Source organism: Phocoena sinus, chromosome 2 (genome assembly GCF_008692025.1).
Source record: "Phocoena sinus isolate mPhoSin1 chromosome 2, mPhoSin1.pri, whole genome shotgun sequence".
NCBI classification, from domain to species: Eukaryota; Metazoa; Chordata; class Mammalia; order Artiodactyla; family Phocoenidae; genus Phocoena; species Phocoena sinus.
This window is the reverse complement of record NC_045764.1, coordinates 3,096,394-3,123,513: the sequence shown is the minus strand read 5'-3', so window position 1 is coordinate 3,123,513 and position 27,120 is coordinate 3,096,394. Positions and strand designations below refer to the sequence as shown.

Here is a 27,120-nt window from a genome sequence, read left to right as displayed (position 1 = left end):
TGGTTTTAAATATAATGAATTCTGGCTGAGGTCTGTGAATGGTTAATTCAAATGTCAGGAAATCTTGTATTGGTTCACTCAGTTTGCAAGGATCCTTGTGAACTTAGGCAATCCCCTCCCTCACCCATTACGCCACAGGGTAACAGAACGCTCAACTGAAAAGAATGTACAACAAGGTTGGTTTTATGTTTTAGCTTGGTTATGCAGTTAAATGAAATCAGCAAACTTGAACAAGGAAGAGATCTGGAAAACGAGTGCAGGTGTGACACAGAGCAGTATCTTCCATCTTAAATAGGCAAGTACTATGTCACTACCAAATAAAAGAAAGACACTGACAGAGCTCCCTAAAAACCGTAATGTTTGGGATTTTGAATTTCTAAATTTTAATTTCCAAAATCTTTTGAAAATAAACTTTACAAGCACTATAAAGGCAAGAAACCATCACCATGTTAGACATAATAACAATATTCAAAGGAAAAAATTACCAAGTAATAAAGTACTACACTGAGTACAAAATATCAGGCTTTACGGGTGCAGGAAAAGACTATTATGGTCTGCATAAACATGCAGTAGGTTAATTCAGGAATAAAATTCTGTAGTTCCAATCACTGGTACTTCTCAAACTGTGTACATTATGTATTTACTTGGTAAAGTCTCTACTGGAAGTCTGGCCATCTTGTCTATACGATCATTCTAACAAGCTCCTATCTCCCTCTATCCAGTTCTTTGTTAAGTGGCTGCAGTACACAGGTGCGCACACGCAATCACTGTCAAATTAGGCTCATCTCGCACAACTTGTCAATGTCTGTAAGCCAGCCTTTTAAAAACAATCCCTACCCTGGCACTGGGAAAAGGAATGAAGAGCCAAGAATGCAGCAGAAATCTCTGCTTTTTCTCTTGTTATTTTCTGTTGCAGGATCAGCTACAGAAATTGGGAGATCCGGTGCAATGAAAATGCAGGGGCCCCTGTTTGCAAAGTATATGAAGACGGCGACAGCGGAGCATTCAGCCCAGGGCACGGCCCCTCAGCGTGCTTGGCCCCTGCGACCTTGCCCTCGCTTCGCACCCTCGCCCAGTCTACTGCTGAAGACTCACCTCCTCTCCAGTCAGTCCCTCTGCCCTCACCTCTTCCCGCCACCACGAGGCTGACTGGCAGACCACATTCTCTCCCTGTGCTGCTTCCGCCTTCAGACCAAAATCACAAAAGGAGAGAGGCAAAGGGCAAGGTCCACGGTTTAAGGTCAAATGGTCTGTGAGTGATTTTAATTGTAACCTACACTTTATAGGATAAGAACAGGATATAATAGATGCATAAAAAGATCAACTCACTAGACAAACTATACAAAGTGCAAAGTAATACTTGAAAGCAAGCAGATGTAAACTTAAAATGTGGTCAAATATATATATATTTTTTCCCCTACGAAGGTAAACCGCTCAGGCTGAGGTATGCATTTTGCTTTTAACCAGAGTATTAATCAGTTAACAGCATTTAAAAAAATATTCTCAAGGCCACAAAGTTGGTAACATTTTTAGTAAATTAATACTTGCATAGATGAGTGCTCTGTACAGACAAGTAAAAAAATGTATAAAGGCAGATAAACAGAAGCCTACATTTATTATTAACAAGAAATACCCGTTTATCCCTTCTGAAACAAGAAAGAGAATCACTATAATAAAACAGACTTTAAGAAGAGCGAAAAATGAAACGGTTGTGGAAAAGGGTACACACAGCAATCAGAGAGGCAATGGTTCACTGTATTACCACACAGCCTTCAACTATAACCGCGATCGTAACGTGAATTTGTTATCCCAAACACATTGTTTCTGTTCTGAAAAAGAATGAGTTTTACTATTTTTAAGTGTCCAAAAGGATAATATACTGGATCTTTCATAACTTAGGTGGAAATTTAATACAGTAAATACAGACCAATCTGTCCATAGTCAACACGTCCATATTTTATCCCTTAAAGACTTGGTGAATTTTCAGCAGTAATTTGCCTTTCATATTTTCTCCATCTATTTTAAAAGGTACTTTTATTATTTCAGAAAAGAAGACTTCTGCAAAAACATGACAGTTTCAACCATTATCATATCATCAGCATTATCAATCTGTGTTCCTAATTAAAGCAAAGCGTAAAAGCTGTTAAGAAGTGTCTAAAGTATTTTTCTGAAATTTTAAAGTAAGTTTCATGAAAGCAAAGCTGAATATGTAATATAAATAACAGGCCAGCAAACAATCTTGAATGCCCGCAATACTGGTGACCTTTTACAGGAAGCAGTGTAAGAAAGAGTCTGTAGCATGCTGTTTCTGTTATTTTGTCAGATCTAGCAGATTACTAGTCTACTCTTACTTTCAAAAATGATTTTTTATATTACTCTCAGAAATAATGCCATTTTAAATGCAAAAAACAGAAAGGAAAGTCATCTTAATTTTACACAAATAATCCCTCTCTAATTTACAAAAGAGTAATTTTGGTGTTTAAAATAGCAGAAGAAATTAGTTCCAACTCCTTGGAAGAAGATCATTATTTGTCACTATGGTATAACCTGGTAAAGAAAGAGTCATGAGGGCCTTGCCTGGTGGTCCAGTGGTAAAGAATCTGCCTTCCAATGAGGGGACACGGGTTCGATCCCTGGTTGGGGAACAAAGATTGATCCCACATGCTGTGAGGCAACTATGCCTGCGCGCCACAACTACTGAGCCCACGCGCTGCAACGAACGAACCCACAAAGAAGACCCCACGTGTCGTGTCGCAACTAAGACCTGACACAGCCAAAAATAAATAAATAAATAAATAAATAAAAGTCATGAAATTACCCTTAATGCGTGCAATTCAAACATCACTAATTTTTAACTCTTTGGGGGGTAAAGTAAAGCTATTCTGTTATTAGTTAAGTGTAGCGGTTCTCAAGGTCCAGTCCCTGGAACAAGAGCATCAGCACCGCCTGGGAACCTGTGAGAAGTTTCTTGGAAATTCTGGGGCCCCACCCCAGACCTACTAAGTCAGAGACGATGGGGGAAGGGTCCCTCAATCTTTGTTTAAACAAGTCCTCTGGGTGATTCTGATACAGCTGAAGCTTAAGAACCAGTGGTTGAATGTTTTCAAAACGGATTATAAGGTATTTGAGATAAAACTGTCCAAATCTCGGAGGAAAGATGACGTGAAGACAGGAGATGGTCAACTATAAGCCAAGGAGAAAGGCCTCAGAGTAAACAACCCTGCCCACACCGTGACCTCCCAACTTCTTGTCTCTAGAACCGTGAGAAAATCTTCTGTTGTTTAAGCCACCCAGTCTCTGGTACAGTACTTTGTTTTGGCAGCTCTAACTAACATAGTGCATAACATTAAAAAATGTCATTTTGGTGGGAAAAAAAAAACTGTCCAAATTTCATGTATGGTTTATGGATGAGGTGTCCCTGGACCACATGAATAGCGTAAGTGCAACTTAGAAGAAACAAGAAATCAGTTTTACAAGTACATTAAATCTACTCTCTTCAGCAATGATGTAGTCAAACTGTAAGAGAGCTCAATTATGACTGAATGCAGTGTCTTGGTCAATAACGGGTAGGAAATTTTTAAAAAGCCACCCAAAATGCTTTATGTAACAGCTGTATAATATATCTTATGCAATGAGAAGTACTAAATGCACAATACTACTGAGCTGGCACCAGGTACAAAGTGCAACAGAGGAAAGAGAAAGCAATATGCCTGTTCCTTAAGGACCCTGGGAAGAAAGGCATCCATCTGAACACATAGTTATCTTTCTTCGCTTTGAAATCAATTCCTGCATAAAATAGGTCCCCTCTGATCACATCAATTGGCATAAATAATATTTCCATGTTTTAAATTATTCAAAATGTATTTTCTCTTGAATACAAACAAGTCTTTCTGTTTTGCGTACAAAACACATATTCAAAGCATCAGGGTCTTTATAAAATTTCCTTCTGATTTTTCATCTTTTCCTCTTTTGTCTTCCTGACTAACATCTTTCTTGATAAACCAAAAAGTCATTTTCATCCATATTTTCTTATTAGTTTTGAAGCTCATGATATGTCTATATGGTCACTGTTCCCTCACTTATTACTCTTCCTTCCTCCATACGTATCCGAATAAAGAACTTTCTAGTATAAATCAAGTCAGTGAAGCACATCTACTTTTTTCAGATCCCTGAACAAAAAAAAGTTCCTAAAAGAGGCCACTGAGAAGCACAGGAACCCTCCTCTAATTAAACACCTAGGGCAGTTCTTCTGGCTCTGGCATCAGAAAATAATAAATTTGTATACAGTATGACAATTCACTGTTATAACATTATAGAATACAATCGATAATTTTTAAGGAGAAGAAAATTAGCGCTTCTGATTCCCAAAACAAAACATTTTACATTATACGACCTAAACTCCCTAAAAAGTGCGCTTCTAGTAATTTTATTGGACTACCGTCTGAATCTAACAAATGTTTTCACAAAAGCAGCAAAAGACAGAAATTTATAGGGAAGAAGCATTTCTTTAAAAATAAACATTATTCCATCTGAGACTTGAATATGCTTAAGCTCTAGAATAAGAATTTTAAAAATTAATTCTTTAGTTCTACCAAGTCATTTAAGCTGCCAAAAAACTGAATATTAGAAACCCATGGTATCTTTCTCCCTCCCTCTCTCTCTCTCTGTCTGTCTGTCTCGGACTCTGTCTCTCTGTCTCTCTGTCTCTCTCTCTCTCTCTCTCACACACACACACACACACACACACACACGATCCTAATTACAGGACAGGAATACAGAATAAGTACTTAATACAGGCAAGATTTTGAAAAAGTATTAACTAAGTGTATATTATAATAGCAATAGCAATAACTGTTACTGATAATCGATAAAGGTTAGTGTTCACTGAATATCAGGCTATACATTTAGTACTTTACAAACATTCTCTCTGATCCTGATGACAAGTCTGCAAACTCAGTACTGCTATTCCAATTTTACATAGTAAGAAACTAAATCACCCTCTAAAATCAAGCTTTTCATTGCAATTTGCCTAAGTTACATAGCTAGTAAAGTAGTAAAACTGATAATTGAACATGAAATGACTAATTCCAAAGCCTGCTCTTTTCTCTATAGGCTACTGCTTTCTCCATAGGCTAGACTGTATTTATCACATATACTTTATGTATATACTTATATGATATTATTATATTTGTATTGCATTACATTTTTCCAAATAATTTATTGGGATTTATGGTGGCTAAGATAAATAAGAACCCCAAAAGTATGTATTAAAGAAAATTCCAGAGTGTTTTTTCAAAGTTTGGCCTTAAATCCAATCTTCTCTGTTCTAAATTTTGATCCATAAGAAGTTGCTCCTGGCAGAGAAAGACAAAATGCAGTGGCAGTTCTGTACTTCCTGTGTTGAAGTGTTTTGAGTATTACGGAAAGTTTCGTCTCCAACAGACTCAGGATTGGGCATTTTACGCTTTTTCATTTCTTGTAAGCCAAACTTTTTACAAAAGGGCGCTAGAAACCAATCAGAAGAAACAGTAACGGAGTTCAGATGAAACAAAAGACACAGCAATCATTCCAAAGTTGGGAGAGACTTCAGCCACCACCTAGCAATGGCCCAACACTTGCTTCACAAGTGAGAAAGCTCAGAGCCAGAGGAGTGACCGGCTGTCCATGGTCCCCACGCGATTAATCAAACACTGCAACACTGGCCTGTCTCAGGACACAAGCCAGTGATGGGTCTACTCACAGTGAGGCTTCCTCGTAAACTGAGCTCATCATTTCAGGAGGACCCTCTCCTTCAACTCAGAAAGTCCTTCTTCCTGATGCTCTATTCTTTTCCTTGGATCACTACTCCTTAGCCACTAAGGATAATACTTTGGAGCAATCTTGGACAAATGTTTATTTTATATCCTTTTTATCCTACATTTATGGGAAGAGAAATCCTACTGCTTATATTTATACTTTCTTTTCCATTCTTACTGCCACCTCACTGGACAGCAACCTCTAACAGGAGGAGAATACTTTATTACTAATGAACATCAGCATTCAAAGAAATTGACAGATTTTCCATTCTCTTGGACTGGAAGAATTAATGTTAAAATGACCATACTACTCAAAGAAATCTACAAATGTAATATGATCCCTATCAAATTACCCATGACATTTTCCACAAAACTAGAATAATCCTAAAATTCATATGGAACCATAAAAGATCCAGAATTGCCAAAGCAATCCTGAAGAAAAAGAACAAAGCAGGAGGCATAACCTTCCCAGACTTCAGACAATATTACAAAGCTACAGTAATCAAAACAGCATGGTATTGGTACAAAAAGAGACATATGGATCAATGGAAGAGAACAGAGAGCCCAGAAATAAACCCACACATCTATGGTCAATAATCTTCGACAAAGGAGACAAGAATATACAACAGGAAAAAGACAGTCTCTCAGCAAGTGGTGTTGGAAAAGTTGGACAGCTGCATGTAAATCAATGAAGTTGGAACAAACCCTCATCACACCATATACAAAAATACACTCAAAATGGCTTAAAGACTTAAACATAAGACGTGATACCATAAAACTCCTAGAAGAGATCACAGGCAAAACATTCTCTGCCATAAACTGTACCAATGTTTTCTTAGGTCAGTCTCCCAAGGCAATAGAAATAAAAATGAAAATAAACGAATGGGACATAATCATACTTACACGCTTTTGCACAGCAAAGGAAACCATAAACAAAACGAAACAACCATCTACAGAATGGGAGAAAATAACTGCAAATTATACGACTGACAAGGGCTTAATTTCCAAAATGTACTAACAGCTCATACAACTCAACAACAACAAAAAACAACCTAAACGAAAACTGGGCAGAAGACCTAAAGTGACATTTCTCCAAAGAAGACATACAGGTGACCAACAGGCATGTGAAAAGCTGCTCAACATCACTAATTATTAGAGACATGCAAATCAAAACCTCAATGAGGTACCACCTCACACTGGTCAGAACGCCCATCATTAAAAAGTCTACAAATAACAAATGCTGGAGAGGATGTGAAGAAAAGGGAACCCTCCTACACTGCTGGTGGGAATGGAAGTTGGTGCAGCCACTGTGGCGGTTCCTCAGAAAACTAAAAACAGAATTAGCATATGATCCAGCAATCCCACTCCTGGGCATATATCTGGAGAAAACTATAATTCAAAAAGATACATGCACCCCAATGTTCATAGCAGCACTATTCACAATAGCCAAGACATGGAAACAACCTAAATGTCCATCGACAGATGAATGGATAAAGAAGATGTGGCACATATATACAATGGAATACTACTCAGCCATAAAAAAGAATGAAATAATGCCATTTGCAGCAAGCAACATGGATGTAACTAGAGATTATCATACTAAGTGAAGTAAGTCATAAAGACAAATACCATGTATCACTTATATGTGGAATCTAAAATATGACACAGATGAACCTACCTATGAAACACAAACAGAATCGGGGACATAAAGAATAGACTTGTGGTTGCCAAGGCAGAGGCGGGTGAGAGAGGGATGGATTGGGAATTTGGGATTAGCAGATGCAAACTGGTATATATAGAATGGATAAACAATAATGTCCTACTATATAGCACAGGGAGCTATATTCAATATCCTGTGATAAACCACAATGGAAAAGAATATGAAAAAGAATATATATATATGTATAACTGAGTCACTTTGCTGTACAGCAGTAATTAACACAGCATTGTAAATCAACTATACTTCAGTAAAAAATAAACAAAACACTCCAAAACCAAAAATGAACATCAGCAATATTATTAGTCATCTACAAAGATAATGATGAAACATGCAAAAATGGATATCATAATTTAGAAACAAAATGAAATGCATGTTATGACTATAATTATTTAAAATTGTTACGCATGTAGTCAAGACGGACAATAAATATGGAAATTGGAAAACAGCAGTTATTTGGTGGTTTCATGATGGTTATTAAAAATCACTTAAAAAAGCAATAACTTTAACAAAAACTATATTATAGGTCGACTTAGTATCCATGTTATGCTTTCTGAAGCTTATAAACTTACAAAACGTAAAATAAGGATCCTAGGGCTTCCCTGGTGGCGCAGTGGTTGAGAGTCTGCCTGCTGATGCAGGGGACACAGGTTTGTGCCCCGGTCTGGGAAGATCCCACATGCCGCGGAGCAGCTGGGCCCATGAGCCATGGCCACTGAGCCTGCGCGTCCGGAGCCTCTGCTCCGCAACAGGACAGGCCACAACAGTGAGAGGCCCGCGTACCGCAAAAAATGAAAAAAAAAAAAAAAAAAAAAAAAAAAGGATCCTGAAGAGTACAGTATGTACTATCTTTGTAACTCTTGTGTAAATCTAAATTATTTCAAAATAAAAAGTTTTAAAAACAAAAGAATTCTTAGTATTGTACTAAATGACCAACACTTTTAAAGACAAAAAGATTCTTTAAAAAAAATTCCACATTGTAGCATACTCAAATAATGATCATATGTAATTTCAAATAATATATTTTTTTAGTATTCTACACTTATAAAATTGAATAAGTAAATGGTCAAAACCAAGGACCTGTTCAAAGAAGCTCTACATATGTTATAATATCAGTATATACAGTCATATTTCTAATACCTTAGTTCCATGCATGTTGTTAATTGAAATGCTTGAGTGTTTATTAAATCATCTCTGAACTGCTTTTAATTTGGAGGCTATTTTAAGTTTTATTTATTTATTTATTTATTTTTGCGGTACGCGGGCCTCTCACTGCTGTAGCCTCTCCCGTCGCGGAGCACAGGCTCCGGACACACAGGCTCAGAGGCCATGGCTCACGGGCCCAGCCGCTCCGCGGCATGTGGGATCTTCCCGGACCAGGGCACGAACCCGTGTCCCCCGCATCGGCAGGCGGACTCTCAACAACTGCGCCACCAGGGGAGCCCTGGAGGCTATTTTTTAAACGGCATTCATTCGTTTAGCAAATATTAACCGAGCAGCGTATAACATGAACCAGGCCCCAAACTTCTATGTGCTGAGGACAAAGCAGCGAACAAAAGCAAACAAAATCCTTGCCTTTACATTCTATGTGGAAAAGGCAGAAAATAAACAGGGAAAGTAAAATCTACGGGATGGTGGACGGTAGCAGGGCTCACAAGGAAAGAACCATGAAGGGGCAAGAAGAATGGGGATGGAGAGGATTTGCAATTTTACACTGAGTGGCTGAAGAAAGCCTTAGCTGACATTTCAGTAAAAATCCCCAAGTGATGAGGGAATGAGCCACAGGTAACAGGGTAAGAGATTTGCAGGCAGAGAAGAAGAGCCACTGCAAATCCTCTGAAGCAAGAACTTGCCTGCACGGTCCAAGACGAGCAAAGAACCAGTATGACTAGAGCGGAGGGAGGGAGGGAGAACAGGAGCTGAGGTCTGGGAATATGCAGGCGCCTAGAGGACGAGCCTGGTAGGCGATTTATCGGGTTCTAGCTTTTCTTCTGATTGAGATGAGAAGTCAGTGGAGGGTTTTCATCCAGGTGGTGACATAATATGACACATTTTAACCTAACTGCTCTATGTGCTGTATTCAGAACCGACTGAAGTAAACCACAGGCAGGAACAGGTAGACCCACTGTAGGAGGCTTCTGCAATAATACAGGCAAGACACGAAGGGGACCTGGATCAGAGACGCAGCAGTGGAAGTGGTGATCTGCGACTGGATTCCGGATATTTTTAAGGGTGCGGACGACAGACTGGTGACAGACATCTGGGGAATGATCAGACACGGGATGAAAGAAAGCTAGGAATCAGAGATGGCACCGAGGCTGACCGGAAAAACGACACTGCTTTACTGAGACTCGGAAAACTCAGGAGGACGTGGTGAGGGGGCTAAGATAGGAGTCTGGTTTACTGCAGTACATTCTGAGCTCAGAAAATGACTTCTGCTCATGAGCAAATCGATGGTCATCTAAAACCATGGGGCTGGGTGAGGTCACCAAGGGCGTAAGTGTGAAGAGAAAAGAGGTCCAAATTCCATATGTTGATGCATTCCCAGTTTAGAGGTTGGAGAGGAGAGAAGGACCCAGCCAAGGAGACTGAAACAGAGGCCAGAGAGGTGAGCGCAGCATCTGGAAGCCAGATGAAGACCACGGTCAACGCTGCTGCCAGGTCACAGGAGCTCAGGGCCGCAAAGCCCACCACGGGGGTCAGTGAGAAGGACGGTTCTGAAGGGGTGGCGGAGGCTACACAAGCTGAATTCCCAATGCGCGGGCAACTCTTTCAGGGAGGTTTGCTGCAAATGAAAGGACCCTGGGCAGTGACCGAAGGCAATATTGGGAACAGGAATTCTTTTTAAGGTGGGAGGAAAAAACAGCATTATTTGTATGTTGATGGAAAATATCTAGTAGTGAAGGAAAAATTAACGGTGCAGGAGATGGAAGTCAGGTGTTTGATTTAAAACATTTTAAGTCAGGAGGGGAAGAGCTGTTTTTATTAACATCTTCTGGATTGTCAGACCCTTTAAGACTCTGATAAAGTCAATGAGTCTTCCACCAGAAAAGATATACATCTAAACTTCCGCTTTCATTTCAGAGAGATCCAGCCTCACTGAAGCCAATCCACAGATCCCAGGGCAAGATCCTCTGAACTTAAAAAGTGTAATCACTTTGTTCCTTCAGGTAATTTCACAGATAAAATCTAAATAATTACATATGATAACAAGTAAAACCTAAGTAATTAACTGATGACAAGTAAAGTAAAATTATACTTACAGATAATCTAAAAATCAATAATCCGTGTTGTTATGTCTGCTGACTTATTGAGCAATTCAAATCCTACTTACCCATCAAGACCCAAAATGAATTCTACCACATCCATCATTTCTTCTGATATCATAGCCCATAATTTTCCCCCCTGGATTCAATGCTTCTTCACCACCATTCAATCAGTTAATCCTATAATAATTTGCATCAACTCACTGTTTCTGTATGTTCTGAGTTTCCCAACTAGAGCACTAGTAACAAAGTCAGAAATACTTCTTGGCATCATCGCCTTCAGCTATAACACTGTTGTAAAACATGATATATATTTCATAAGTGTATGTTAAACAAACTAGTTAACTTCAATGGCTTCTGAAAGTACTGGTCTGATTTCACTAGATCAATGCCGATTACCGGCAAAAATTTGAAGGAAACCACCCCCCGCCATGAAATGAAATGGAGTGTTTATTTTAAAAACAGTACCATCTACTAAGTGATAGAGCCCAAAGCTGGGTAAAACTCTATTAACTGAAAATCGTGATCATGATTGCTTAGGTTTTTTTTCGCTGACATGATAAACTGCCTTGATTTTAGTTCAAACTTTATGGTCTAGATACAGCAGTGAATCCTGATTGGTGTAACAGGGGTAAATGGCCACATCTACTTGGGATTCCACTGTCAGTGCTACACCTATTACTCCTCTTCCGGTAAAATCTCCCAAGGGTACACCCAGTCCCGGCAGCACTATAAAGTAGGCAAAGTTCCTTGCTCACAATTCCTGTCCCACCCTTTGGCGTTCCACGCTGTTAAGATCAGGTTCTTCTGTCCCGTGCTCTGACACCCAGTGTCTTCCCCGGGGCACCTGCCATGGCTTGTGCTCAGGCTGCAGGTTTCACCTCATTCTCATCTTTCTTTCCTTTGCCCTCCCGAAATTTAATGAACATTTATTTCAGTCATGTTAAGTCTTGCCAAGAAAATAGGTTAATCATTTGACAGAAATAAACGCCCTTTAAGGGGTGCTTATTGTGCTAATTTAAAAAAATTATGACAGAAACCTAATTTAAGCTCCAAAATACACAAACAGCTCACGAAGCTCAATACCAAAAACCAACAACCCAATCCTAAAATGGGCAGAAGATCTAAAAAGACAATTTTCCAATGAACAATACGGATGGTCAAAAGGCACATGAAAAGATGCTCAACATCACTATCGATGTGATGAGAATTATTAGAGAAATGCAAACCAAAACTACAATGAGGTATCACCTCACACCAGTTAGTCTACAAATAATAAATGCTGGAGAGGGTACAGAGAAAAGGGAACCCTCCTGCACTGCTGGTGGGAACGTAAATTGGTGCAGCCACTATGGAGAACAGTACGGAGTTTCCTTAAAAAACTAAAAATAGAGCCGCCATATGATCCAGCAATCTATCTCCTGGGCACATATCCAGAGAAAATCATACTTTGAAAAGATACATGAGCCCCAATGTTCATTGCAGCACTATGTACAATAGCCAGGACATGGAAGCAACCTAAATGTCCAGCAACAGATGAATGTATACGATGTGGTACATACACACAATAGAATACTACTCAGCCATAAAAATGGATGAAATAATGCCATTTGTAGCAACATGGATGGACCTACAGATTATCAGACTGAGTGAAGTAAGTCAGAAAGAGAAAGACAAATATCATATGATATCACTCATATGTGGAATCTAATTTAAAACATTATATAAATGAACTTATTTACAAAACAGACTCACAGATTTCAAAAACAAACTTATGGTTACCGAAGGGGAAACATGATGGGGAGGGATAAATTAGGAGTTTGGGATTAACAGATACACACTACTATACATAAAACAGATCATCAACAAGGACCCACTGTATAGCACAGGGAACTCTACTCAGTATCTTATAATAACCTATAATGGAAGAGAATGTAAAAAAAAAAGAATATATATATATGTATGTATAACTGAATCACTTTGCTGTACACCTGAAACTAATATAACATTGTAAGTCAACTATATTCAATAAAAATTTAAAAAATCCTAACACACACACACGCACAGAGCATGAAGGCATTACAATGCCTTTCATATCATGTATACAAGAAAGTGTAAGTCTGCTTGCATATGGAATTAGCACTATGTTGGGGGGGAGTTTTATAAGATGTGACAAAATCCCTCCTACAAACACTTAGAGTATCTGATGAGATTTAGAAGTGAAGAAAGACAAGAGTTACAACATTCCCTGCGCAGAAGGGCTCCTTGTTACACACCGTTAGGCATGGACGTAAAGCCATGCACCCACTCACTCAACCGGTATTTTGTTGTATAAAGCAGACCTATCCACAGGACCTCACACAGATCGGATACTGAATTAATTATCCTCCTCTATCACTAAAACGCAAACAACAATCCATTCCCCTCAAGCGTTAGGGCTTAATAAATGGACCACCATCCATTTCTGCCCAAGTCAGAAACCCATGAGTTACCCTTGGTGTCTCTGTATTCTTCATCTTCTCATCTAATTAAAGCCCCAGGGCCTATAAATTCTGATTCTTAAATCTCTAATACGCCCACTTCTCTTCATCCTCACTGTCACCACACTAGTGCAAACCCAAACTGACTGTGAAGCTTACAATGTCACATGTTTCCTTCCTTCCTAGGGCAGACGTGGCAGTCTCAGAAAAGCACAAGTCCTGTGGCACATCCGTAATCCATATGACGGAACACACAGGGCCGTGAGAATGACCGGCAACTACACTCAACAACACGGATGACTCTCGCAATCATAATGCTGCGTCTGGCTTCTTTCCTTGAAATGAGCGGATAGGGGATGCTCCCATTTCTATAACATAAGAAGAAGATGGGGGACTTCCCTGGTGGCGCAGTGGTTAAGAATCCGCCTGCCAATGCAGGGGACACGGGCTCGAGCCCTGGTCCTGGAAGATCCCACATGCTGCGGAGCAACTAAGCCCATGCGCTACAACTACTGAGCCTCTTCTCTATAACCCGCGAGCCGCAACTACTGAGCCCGCGTGCCACAACTACTGAAGCCCGCGCACCTAGAGCCCGTGCTCCGCAACAAGAGAAGCCACCATAATGAGAAGCCTGCGCACTGCAAGGAAGAGCCCCCGCTCACCACAACTAGAGAAAGCCCGCGCGCAGCAACGAAGACCCAATGCAGCCAAAAATAAATAAATAGAAAAAGAAATACTTTAAAGAAGAAGAAGATTGGCCAGAGGTCTCCTTGGGGGCATGAGGTGGGGGGCCAATACTGACCAGAAAGAAAAGGTGAGACGGGACTTCTATTTCTTCACCCGGACGATGGTCACATATGTGTATCAGTTTGTGACGATTCATGGATCTATATACTTAGGATAGGCTCACTCTTCTAGATGTGTATTAGGCTTTAATTAAAAGTTTTAGAAAGTAATACTAACGTGATGTTCAATGTCTTCCGGCTGCTCTTAGCTAAAGCCCCAAATCTGATCTCTAATACCTAATAATGACCTGAAATATATTTCACCTTCCCCTCCCTCCATAAGCCTCTGTCTTCAATGTGTTGGCTCTCTTTCTTCCTTCATGGCTTTCACATATGCTTATTCTGCCTTCCCATTTTGTTTGACTAACTCCTAATAATGCTCAGATTCAGCTAGAATTTCATTTTTGCCAGTAAGCCTTCTCTGACTCCAGATGCACTGCTTCCCTCTGCACTGCTCCACCACAAATCTGTAGGAGACTGTAAATTCTCTGAGGGCAGGGAATGTGTTTTATTTCCCACTCTATTCAATTAGTTCTTTATATATGTGATAACTGGTTGAATACATTTATTTCCTATACAAGAACATGGTAGGTAGTGGTGGCAAAGTTTCAGTCCATGAACTGCAGTATAAACAGTGAAATTGCTAAAAGGGTTTTCGATACAGGAACTTAAATGAAGTAAGAGTTAAATGCTAAATTGTTTGTACACAGCCTAGACGTAAGCCATGCACGTGGGCACAGAGAGAGAAGCCACTTTTACTACCGTTCTTAAGTTTATTCACAAGTTCTATTTTAAATACAATCTATGATAATAAACTTCTGGAACAGAATTGACCATAAATAAGTTTTTACTGTCTGCATTCAGATCCTGATTATTTTTAATCTGCTATGAAAACCAAGGCTCCACCGCTGAGTGAACTGACTGAGGAGATCAACTGTTTCAGTTTCTTTGAATGCGAAGAGAATATTTAATATATGTCTATCTCAACTTAAAACTATAAATATTTGCAATTGTTCCTAAGAAGAATTTGAGCTTTTCTATTTTAAACACTAAATGATTTGTTGAATGAAAAGTAAAAATTTAACTCCTTATTTGTTATAATTACCCATGGCAAGTAACATAGGTGGCCTACTGATTCACAAACTGTTCTTCCTGGAAAAAAACACATTCTGGCTTTCTGAAAAGGTTACTGGCTATAAAGGCCGACAGCGTAAGTAGGTTACTGGCTATAAAGGCCGACAGCGTAAGTGATAATCGCCTTGAGTGCTAATGCCCAAAGGAGAGAACAAAACAAAAGCAAAACGGTCATCTATTTTGGAAATCAATGCCATTTTCTATAACGAGCTTTATGCTACAAATTTTAGAATCTTTAAGTATAATTAAATTTAAATTAAAAATACAGGTAATATCCTAAGTTGTCTTACTTTTTTCTATTCCTTTTGGGAAATAATTGCTTTCTGTGTATCATCCCTCAAGTTTCTTTTTATTCTAATATCCAGTTCATTAAAATTCATTAAATCTTGAATTAGACAGACTTTACTGGCCAGTACCAGTACAAGAAAAAGATACTTCCTTTACTTTGAGAAAGAAGTATTAGTTTCCTTAATTAATATAGGCCTTACTTATCATTTCTAAAGTACTACTGTAATTTTTTTTATTTTATTGGAGTATGGTTGATTTACAACGTTGTGTTAGTTAAAAGCATCTTACAGTAAAAAGAATAACCTTAAAATACTCTATCACTGAACCACAACGTGAAGCATATACAGTCTACTACAGAATTTCTTTAACCAGAAGGGGTCCCGACAATGCTCAGTGTGATGTTTATTAAGGCAATTAACTGCTTATTTAAAATAATCTGAAAACAACAAAAATAACATTCATCTATTATTTTGAGTTTTAACTCTTTTTGAAGGGAGGATTTGAAAAGAGAAAAATAGGATTTAAATGATAATAGATAGTTCATTTTTTCTTTACTCCATCTTCAGGAATCTACCACACAGTCTCCCATGTACTTTACTGAGGAGTCATTTTCACGTGATGACTGCTACAGACTGCAGTCAAAGGGGGGAACCGAAGAAACTATTAGCAAGCTAAATGCTCCCATTTAGGCTGGTATTTCTCAAGTTTAATTAATTCAAGTTAAAGCCTTTTCCTTCTAAAAATAAGTACAGTGTTTCTTAGAAATAAACTTTAGTTTTTATGCGTATTAAGTTTCAAACGAATGAAGGCAAGTAATGTATTTTTTGAACCCCAGTTTATCAGTGAAGTGATAATGTTAGTCCAGATCAGTGTTTGTTAACCAAATTTTTTGTTACGAAAACCCTTCAAGAATATGATGAAAAATACGGACATTCTTCCCAGCAAACAACACATACATACAAAACTTGATTATAATTTCAGGGTGTTTACAGCCTCTCTGAAGCTCATCCAAATACCACTTGGTAAAAAGGGAGCTAGGTTGTATTTAAGGTATTTTGTAGCTTTAAATTTTGGTTTCAGAAATAAGTTTAAAGTCTTTAAGCAAAAGAAAGTCAGTCTTGAGAATGTGAAAACCCAAATACAATCTATTAATTTACTCACTGCTGTTAAAGATACTAGCTTGGAAAGGCCGAACACCTTATCTACAAATAGATGCAGGTGCTAATTTGACAAAATAATTCATACTTTAGACATCAGGAGTTAGGTGAAGTAAGATTCTTATGTAAAGCTAGGGTATTTCTAGACATGGAAATGTGTGACATTCACAGCTTTCAAATGACAATAAGCTGTCTCCTTCCAACCCTCCCCATCCCCATGTTCAACTCCTTCTTAGAGTGAGGAAGAAAAATATTACATAACGTAGGCTATATTTGAGATCTTTTAGGTGACTGATTTGAGGGAAAGGGAATACTTTCCGATCCTTAAATTTCTTATTTAAAAATAACTGTTGGATCACTGCCAGAAAAAAGAAGAAAACTTACCTGTAATTCTTGTTCTCTGAAGGAAATGCAGTAATTTTAAACACATCCACACTCTTGGGTACATTCTCCTAAGCGTGAATGGATTTGGAATGCGCCATGGCTTACACCCAACTGCTAAACTGCCAGACTGCACTGGCAGTGGCTCTCCCTGCCTGGCTGGGAATGAAGTGGAGATGTCACCTAGTCATTCACCCTGGGAGGCAGGTGCGCCCCCTAGAGGGAGTGTGGAGCTGGTGTAATTACTGTCCTTAGAGAACACGAATTATGATTGGTCTCTTCTCTACAGCTTAAGGGGGATGGAGCCACTACTAGAGAAGTTGTTACATGCTTCAAAAATGCCACTAAAATATGAACACTAAAAATTGGTAAAGAGTAAGAATGGAAAGCTGTTCCTATGTAAAAGAAGCCCTGAGGGGGAGCGAATGAAACTGGTATAAGAACTGACTGGTTGTTGACCAGGTTGGGATCTACTGGTCAACTCCAGAGCAGGGCATCACAGGTACTTAAATACTTTCACCTTGGCATTTAGCAACCTAGAATTTCGTGTTAATGCTTGCCAACTTGAGAGTTATGTGACAGCTGCAGTGGAAACCAATGGTAAGAAAGTAACTCAAAACAGCCAGGACCCTAAAAACTGCTGAGATCATCACCAAGGGTGAATTGTTTTTCATACGGTCTGATACCAGTAATGTGCTGTTAGACAAGTTCTCTTTGATAAAGTCAAGCAACTAATCATTCAATTTATAAAATTTAATAAACCTTACAGCTTAATGTGATACTTTAGATTTTAAATGTTTAACTATATAAGGACTGAGTCCCGGTCATATACGCCCCTCTTTTGTCTCTTAAACATCTTAGAGAATTAGGAAGAGATGGGCTACAAATAGTTCCGGGTTGCATACTGATTTTCAGAGGGCTGTAAAACTTCTCCACAGAGGAAAAGATTCTCTATCCTCTAGTCCTGCACGTTTATAGGCAGTCTGATGTCTTCCACTCAGTGAAACCAGGGTAGGACTGCCAGATAAAATACATGACACCCACTTAAATGTGCATTTCAGATAAATATTTTTTTCTTAGTATATACTAAATATAGCATGGGACATAATTGCGCTGAATTATTTTTTATTTATCTGAAATTCAAATTATGCTGGGCATCCTGAATTTTTTTTTTTTCCCCTGTCTTCTGCTAAATCTGGACACTCTTAACCCAGGGGAGCTCACAGGGTCACCATGGACATCGGCATGGAGGAAGCTAGAATGGGCCCTCTACTCTCAGTCTAGATCTGTACCAACACGGTGGCCACAAGCCACGTGCGGCTATGGAGCGCTCGAACTGTGGCTAGTCCAATATTAAATGTTCTGTAACTGTAAAAGTCACACCAGATTTTGAACGCTTAGTATTGAAAAAGGTAAAACATCTCATAAATTTCTGTACTAATTATATGTTGAAATAGTTTAGATATATTAGATTAAATAAAATATAATTAAAAGTAACTTTGCCTGTTTCCTTTTACCTGTTTCATGTGGCTACAAAGAAAAAAGAAACCCTTAAAATTACACACGTAGCTTGTATTTGTGGCTTGCGTTACATTTTTACTGGACGCTGCTGGGCTGCATGGCTCCAAGGAGAGGACTGGTCTAGAACGTCCTTGCTGTTCTTTCTCTACAAAGATCAATATTGGTAAACACAGGACTGCCTCTCTCACTTGTGTCCTGCTCTTAGAGTAGGTAGGGAACATGACCACACCAAGGAGACAAAACTTCTAGCAGGGCTGTTCCCACGGATTGGCTATTAGGCTTTAAAAACAAAAACGAAACATGGCACCCAAATACTAGTGAGAGACAAATCAGAAACTTGGTCTTTGATAAGGTCTTATGTAAGTCAAAAGAAGAAATAAACCCTCGTATGTGCAGGTAGTATAAAAATAAAATCTCCCGGATCCCAGTTCCAGTGGAAGAATCTCTCAGTACTCTCACGTTGGGTTTTCACTCCTATATATTATCAGAATCATAGAACAATAATTTATTTTGTTGTCTAATACAAATTGAGATGATACAGTTATTGAGAAGAATTATTGGGAAAAGATCTGATTTCTGATGCTCTAGATACTGAAGGCAAGACCCAAAGGTCCCCAGTTTTTGTATTCATGCTATGTAAATGATGTGATATTAGACCACTGGTTCTAGAACGATGAAATAAATTTTTCTATTTAAAAAGTGTGTTGCCAATACTATAGTAAGATAAAGCTCATTTTAAGAAAGACGGGATGGGGGAGGGGGTCTTTTTAGATTAAAAAAGTTTCCGTTATAAAAAAGCTTTAGCTTAGGTAAAAAATAATAACCTGTTTAGTTATTTTTATACCCCACCTTACATTTTTCAGTAGGTTTGACTTTCAATTCAAATTTTTTTTCTCAACTGGCCCAAAGAGTTATTAATACATTTGTCTATTCTGTTCCACGCTGTTATGTAGGTTAAAAATATTCAACATGCTCTCAAATTAAAAATTCAAAGAAAATTATATAGAGAGATTTTTTCCAAATACTTAATAATCTCCATTTTCACTAATATCACCTATATCATATCTACTTTGGAGATTGAAATCTTTTAAAGTTGCCTGCAGTTATAATAAGCAAGACTGGTTCCAACTCCTCAACTGCATAACATACAAAAAACTGGTTCTCAAGGTTTTTTCATAAACGGTCTCAGTGGTATTTTTACTCATTCTAACAGCAAACACAAGTGTACTTCTCCTTCTTAATATCTTTTATTATACAAATATAGGAAAAACTGCTTTGAAAAGAAAGTAAAATTATCATAAACCAAAGATAGGGCTACCAGACAAAAATCAGATTTCTCCCAAGTTTAATAGTTCATAAAAATTTCGCATCTTTTAACGTTTCCAAGATCACTTTAAGAGTTTTAATAGAAGATGAATAAAATTGGATATGGACGGACTTAATTTCTTCATCAGCACTTTAAGCCCTCACTGACAATACAAATGTCCTGGTGATTATAATCTGAAATGTTCCATAGACATTTGGTCTCCTGGTGGTCAATTAGGATCTGACGAAAATTTTACGACCCTATACCTATTAAAGATTAAGAAGACGTTCGCCTTCACACTTTCTGAAGCTTAACAGAGATTTAAAAAATGGTTTGAGGGACTTTCTCTGAAGTAAAGGTAAGCTTCAAGAAGATCATGAAAAGCAATTCTTCAAAGCTGGTTATATCAATTTAAGCTATCAAGTCACCAGACTGCTTAAATGCTGTCCTCATGTCAAAATTCTTGAATGCAAATCTTAATACATCCACGAAGAGGTTTTGATGAAGGATCAACTAACTGTGGTAGTTATTTAACTGATTTAAGTGTAGACTGAAGTGGAAGACAAGTTTTACTGTAACTGGAGTTTTTAAAAAACAAAACGAAACAAAAAACACCCGCACATCTCCAGGACATGTGGACTTCTCAACAAGGAGAAGCATCTCTTCCTGATGGGTGTGGGTGTCCTGCCCACAGGTGCTGCCTACGTGCTCTTCTACGAGAGAAGTAACGGTCTCCGAGCCACCATGGAGCATTCCAAACCCAGTCCTGCGTGGAGCCTGGCCCTGAGCGTGCGCTCGCTACTCGGAGCTTACCTTTAGAGAACAAGGAGGCTGACAGAAAGGGACCAAGGGCTCACCGCCCACACCTCCAAGAACACTGAAAAAGACCCGCAGCGCTCTCCTGGTGCAGGAGGGACCTCTTTATAGTCTTCTGGTGATGGAAGTTTAAGATTTTCCTGAAGAGGAGAGAAGAGTCAAATATTACACTGAGACCATGTCATGTGGTTCAGGGTTCAGGTTTACGTATCTAGAATACAGATGGTAGGCTCTGAAGAAATAAATTAGATAAAATCATGAGTCTTCCAAAAGCCATATTCTCTTCTTTCACAAAAAGTATCTTCCCTAAAGGATACTGCCTGCTTCAAACATTCCTCTTTAAACTCCAAACCTTAAGTGACTAGTTCAACTTCTACCTTTGCACTGAACTAATAGTTGGAAGTTGAGAAAAATACAGAAAAACTCTGGGTTGCCAAATGATTATAGTTGTAAATGCCACTAAAAAAAATTAGGAAAGCTAAACTCACTGAAAAGCAATGAGTTAAAAAGAACAAATAGAAATTTTGTCCTGCCTCTATCTCTCTTTAATGACATGCATTTCCTGACAATTAACAGAAAAGTAGCCCTTTGAGTTAAATGCCACATCATCATATATGAAGCAATCTACTAAGTGCAAGCTCCTGGGGGGAAAAGAATTTTGGGTGCGTTTTCTTCCTTACACAGATGATCTGCAGAGCCTCAAACAGCTCCAGGCACATACTAAGCACTAAAAAAATCTGATAAGTAGAAAGAATATTAACCAATTAGTCAATAGTCTCAAGGTTGAAACTTACACAGAATGAAACAATTAGAAGCCTACAAATGTTCCAAAGAATTTGAAAACATGTTACTACTTAAAAATACTATTAACAATATCAACCCCTAATCACACGTCAAATAACTTGAGAATATAATGTTTTTAAAATGCTATACCTTAAAATATTTATGAGACAATGCTATAAATATATTAATTCAACCCAAATTCCTGAAAAGGAATGGAATACCTTGTTACGGTCAGGAAATCACACACTGTACCTTCCAAATATATTACTAAATATCAAACATAAGAATATTAATGTAGAGAAAAAGAAACATGCCTTTTTAATACTTTAGTATTAATTATTTTTCATCCTCTGAAGAGTAGGTCTACATAAACCAAGTGCTAATACGGTTATCTATATGTATAATTGTGCGTAAGTAAATCATTACCGTATTTTAAAACTGAAATCAGAAGATGCCATTCTATCGGTATGATTTTCATATATATTTTAAGTAAATTTTCTTCAATCTCAAAAAAGAAAACGTAAACAGGAAGTGCTGGATAGTATTCGTTTATTTGCTTTCCTATAACTTACAGACTATTACTGAGAACAGAGATTGATTTCTTCCAGGTAGTTTTAACGACTCTTTCCAAATTTGATAAATTAGGGAGAAAACGAAGAAGTGCTGAAATCAGTAACAGATACAACAATCCTACTGATAAAGGAATAACATGTATATGTTTTTTAAGTCCAAAATGCAAGGCCACTCGAAGAACAAACTATTACGGAACACTTGATTTCATTTGACCCCAAATTCCACAAATGTGGAACTGGTCCTCAAAACACACTGGACGGTGCACATGGGCATCTCATCTCTGAGCACAGGCAACCATTTAATGTACGGCCAAAACCCCAGTCACACAAGACAGGTAGGAAATCTAGGATCGATGCTGACCCCGTATCAGTAAGACAATGTTTTAGCTGACAGATTATGCCTTAATTATAGTAGTAAAGAGCTTTTTGTATTTCACAAAGAATTCAATTTAATATCTCGTATCAGGGAATCAGGATTAAATGTGAAAATGAGGAAGAAATTTTAGAACAAAACTTTAGAAGCTCACTTAATTTAGAACAATTTTCCTATTTAGGTACCTTGAAAAACCTTTGAAACTAACTTTGGAGGAGAGGGGTGAAAACAGCTATGAAGAACTAAGTGTGTAATATGTCAAACAGAGCTTAAAAGGGGTAAAGGAAAATACAAAGTTGCAAATTTTGCTGAAAGAAAAAGATTCCGCTACCTGGTTGAATCCCCAGGCTCAGGAGGGTGAAAAGAGGAAATCAGCTCCCCAGACAGAGGCACTGACTAGGAGGAACTCCTTTAAAATCCTGGTTCCCACTAGTGGGTAATGGATCCTTTGCCTCATTTCCACTGGCAAGAGGGATGACGTCTAAGTTGACCACATTCAGAGATTTAGTGTTCAATGCTGATTTCACTTGCAAGTATAGATTGTTAAGCTATAGTAACAAGTGATTTAAGTTTCTTACACAATTGCCCTAAGCAATCTGCTTTCCCTTTTTCACCCTGACCAGTGTTTAACATAGTGGAGGACGGTTTTTGGACCCATGCTCACGGCCTACTGCTCATAGCTATTACTCAGCTCAGACCACATGGGGCTTTCCAGGCAGCTTCCTCCAATGAGATAAAACAGGTGATGTGCTTGGATGACACAGAAGCATGACACTGCTGTGAAAGGTTCTAAGCAAGTACTGAAATTGAGAGGACGCAGTGAGTCGTGGACAGTATAGCCATCACTACTCCACTGCCCACACTTCATGGAATGCTGATCTGGGTTAAAAAGTAGTGTCTTCTGATACTATCCCTTATACTGTTTTACTGGCTCGAATTTCCAGTTCTCACTCATTTGTGCCCTTCGAAATCGACTGATCAGTTATCAAGGGCTGGTTCCAGTACATCCCTCCCATCAGCGCCCTCTGCAGCACTTACAACAGACCGCTCTGCAGTGGTCCATGTTCTGTATCCGCCGTCCAAACGGAAGCATTAGCCATGTGTGGCTACCTGAAATGTACCAGTGTGACCGAGTGACTGAATTTTTTATTTTACTTAATTTAAATTAGTGTTTCAACTGCCACATCGGGCTGGTGGCTACCATACTGAACAGCACAGTGTGGAGTGCTGCGTTGTTTTCACTTATCTTCTAATTAGCATTTAAAAAAATCACCCATTTCCTTCAAACCTAGAACAAATATTTTAACTGTGGATATCACTCTCCACATGTACATATAGGTATATACACACTTGTAATCATGGCATATGAACTTACTAGTTTATTTTCACTTACACCTAACATTTCTCCACATTTCTAGAACTGCAATGCCCAGTAACGTGGCCACTAGCCCCACATGAGTATTTAAATTTAAATGCTGTTATATACAATTAAAAACTCAGCTCCTCAGGTGCCCCAGCTACACTTCACGTGCTCAGCAGCCACGTGTAGCTAACGGCTATGATATCGGTACAGGTAACAGGATAGTTTCATCCACACAAAAAGTTCTACTGGACAGTTGTTCTAGAGTCCTCAAAACTAGCCATTTAAAGACAACATAATATTTACACTGATGTTCTATAATTAGTCTCTAAATTGGGTACCTTTCTCTATATATAATTAGCACAATATATATTTCCTAAATTCCTACTAGTGAAATATCTAAACATTGCTGTGACTCTGAGCATTTTTGCCTGTATCCCTTCCCAGAAGAGTTTGGTATCACTGCTTATCTTGCCAAGATTAGATTTCTTTTAAGAAAATTTAGCCCCTTTAATACAATGAAAAACCTGTATCTCTAAGTCATAATTTGCTCAAATTTATTGCTCAACTTATCAAAGTTTTTTGATAAGTGCGTGGGTAAATATTGTCCCTCATATTTATTTATTTTCATATTCTTAATCTGTCATACTTTTTCTCATACGTTAGAATCTTGAAGTCTAAATTTGCATGTTCTGCAATAATATAAAACTGCCACAGCTATTATCACTTCCGTTGGAACTTCTGATTTAGATATTTCCACAATCTTCAGTGATCCTTTGAATTGCAATATTTTAGTCTGACAAACATTTTTAATATTCAGGTGTATCTTTACCTTGCTGAGTTCTACTAGTGCTTCAAATATGAGATGTAAAGGCATTTTCTATGCTACGTTTTAAAAAATTCCTATGGTGGTATGAAATACGGATGAAAGCCTTTTTTTGTCTTGTCACTTCTGCAGTTATACCACTATCTAATGCCGGTGAATGAATATTGTTTAAGTGGCCTCTCCTATAGGGAAGGATATTAAGCTGTTGTAAGTAGATGGGACTAATTTTGGACTCCTCATAACACTCCAGTGATCCATGTTTCACAAGACAGGAAAAAAGTTTACTTTTCAGAACTCCTCTTAAGAAGGCAATTGTATTAATTTAGTAAAGTGTGTGAATAGAAGTGGGGTGAGGGTGTGGATGGTGATGTTTTGCTCAAAGACTAAGAAAAAATTTGCTGATTATAGCACCTACTCAGTTTCTAAACCGACAAAATGCTAAATTTTTAAAAACTAGTAGAAGGGGCTGATTTCATATCTGTATTGGCACTGGCAAAAAACAGGGTGGCCAGAGAAGCAAGAAACATGAGCATTAAGTGAGGGACAGGGATCTGCGTAAGTCATGGGACGAAGGGTATTTCTCTTAACTCTCACTGACCAGGAAGTCAGGGGTTCAAGGAAACTGTCTGTCTACATCTCCAAGGAGCAGAAAAGTCTCCTCTACTATCTGGGTTACCCATCTATTCCTGCATCATTGCCACTGTTGCTACTTTAGCTAAGTTTCTGGTATGTAGTAGGGTGAGACTTCCCCTCAGTGCAGAATCACTATAAAATAAATCACTAGAAATTCTGAAAGTTAGAAGTAAACTTAGAAATCTATAAATTGCATAGAGTCAAATAATTTGCCAACATTCTCAAGATTCAGAAACAGCTTCTCTACGTTCATCTGAATCTTAAAATGTTCTCAAATGTTTTAATAATTTCTTTCTAAAGGCCTAACATCTTTCTCAAATTTGTTGTTAAGTATTATACTTTGTTACAATTCTGAGTGGGGTCTTTCTCCATTATTTTTTCAGCTGGTATAAAGATACAGTATATCCAGAACTTTATTTTTATTGTTTCTAAAAATGGCTCTAAAGCTGACTGCCACAGATTTTCTTAATCAATCATGTCATCTAAAAATGAAATATTTGTTTTATTTTTTCCTATTTTGTTTATTAACAGTATTAAATAAAAATGGAGTTAGTGGTGGTTGTTGAATAAACTAATAATAAAAATGGTAATTGTTTTGCTCCTGAATTGAAGTTTATTAATCTAGCAATATTAAATCATCCCCTATATGCTACCCACCTATATGCTACTACTCTGTCCGTGACACTGTTCAGCTTGCTGACTTAATGAAGCATCTTATTCCTTGAAGTTCAACTTGTCACTCATTACTCAGTGGAAAGCAATATATTTAACCAAGTAGAACTTGGTGGAAAAGGTTCCCAACTCCTAAATGACCAACACTGTATATGCTGACTATATAAAGTTGTCCTAATACTGACAATGTTCATGACAATCAAATAAGAAATATCTTTATTCTATAAAAATCCTATAATTACATGGGCACTTCAGTGTTGTATGCTCTTCGTACCTAAAGTTACTCTTGGATAGTAAACTAGCTATTTAAGAGATGGTATTGAAAGTACCAGGTTTCTTTCTCGGATGAAATACTTCAGGGAAATCAAAAAGCCACAGCTTATGAGGGAAACTTCTTCTTTATAGAAATTTCAGTAATAAATAATATTATTTATTACTTTCAGTAATAAATGTAGATGGGGTAGCAGATTAAAATATTCGTTATCTTGCAAACCCTGATGACAGAACTGATTCAAAAACAATCAGCAGTGGGGCTTCCCTGGTGGTGCAGTGGTTGAGAGTCTGCCTGCCGATGCAGGGGACACGGGTTTGTGCCCCGGTCCGGGAAGATCCCACGTGCCGCGGAGCGGCTGGGACCGTCAGCCATGGCCGCTGAGCCTGCGTGTCCGGATCCTGTGCTCCACAACGGGAGAGACCACAACAGTGAGAGACCCGCGTACCGCAAAAAAAAAAAAAAAAAAAAAATCAGCAGTGGATGAAACCACAGAGGAAAGGGGGGGAAGTCTCCCTGGAGAGACTCGTCAGCACTGACTAATTCTAGCATCGCAAAGAGTGTGACAAGCAGACATCACACGCTATATGACGTGATCCAGTGTGAAGGCACAGCCTCACGTTCGAAGTATTCCTGTCCACCCCACCACAAACCCAAAATCAAAGCGGAACCTGGATCTAACTAGGTCTTTTGTGCTAACTTCTAATTTGCGGGAAATTTAGAGGTCGATGGAATAAATAACTGGGAAGCCACCAAAAAAAATCCAGAATGGGGGCTATTCTATGGGACAGTTTACTCAGCCTCTTTAATAAGTCATGAACAGGAAGGAAAGAAAGACAAAGAGAAGAAGGGAAGGAGGGAGGGAAGTAGGTAGTGGGGAAGAAGAGACGTTGCAAATTACGCAGCGGAGTCCAGACAACCAAGCACTACATGGATCTTGCTGGGATTCTGAAGAAACAACCCAAATGTGACGTGACAATTTTG

The 27,120-nt window shown here is 38.4% G+C and overlaps 1 protein-coding gene across 5 annotated transcripts in view; it reads right to left on the bottom strand.

Moving 5' to 3' along the window:
• Window positions 1–27,120, bottom strand: part of ZEB1 (zinc finger E-box binding homeobox 1) — a 190,594-nt gene that overhangs the window by 115,095 nt on the left and 48,379 nt on the right. Inside the window, exon 2 of one of the 5 annotated variants that reach the window (XM_032624702.1) lies at window positions 20,644–20,786. The exons of the other annotated variants lie outside the window; for them this stretch is intronic. The gene's annotated coding sequence lies outside the window, so the exon portion shown is untranslated. The remainder of the gene's footprint in view (window positions 1–20,643; window positions 20,787–27,120) is intronic. 5 annotated transcript variants of the gene reach the window in all.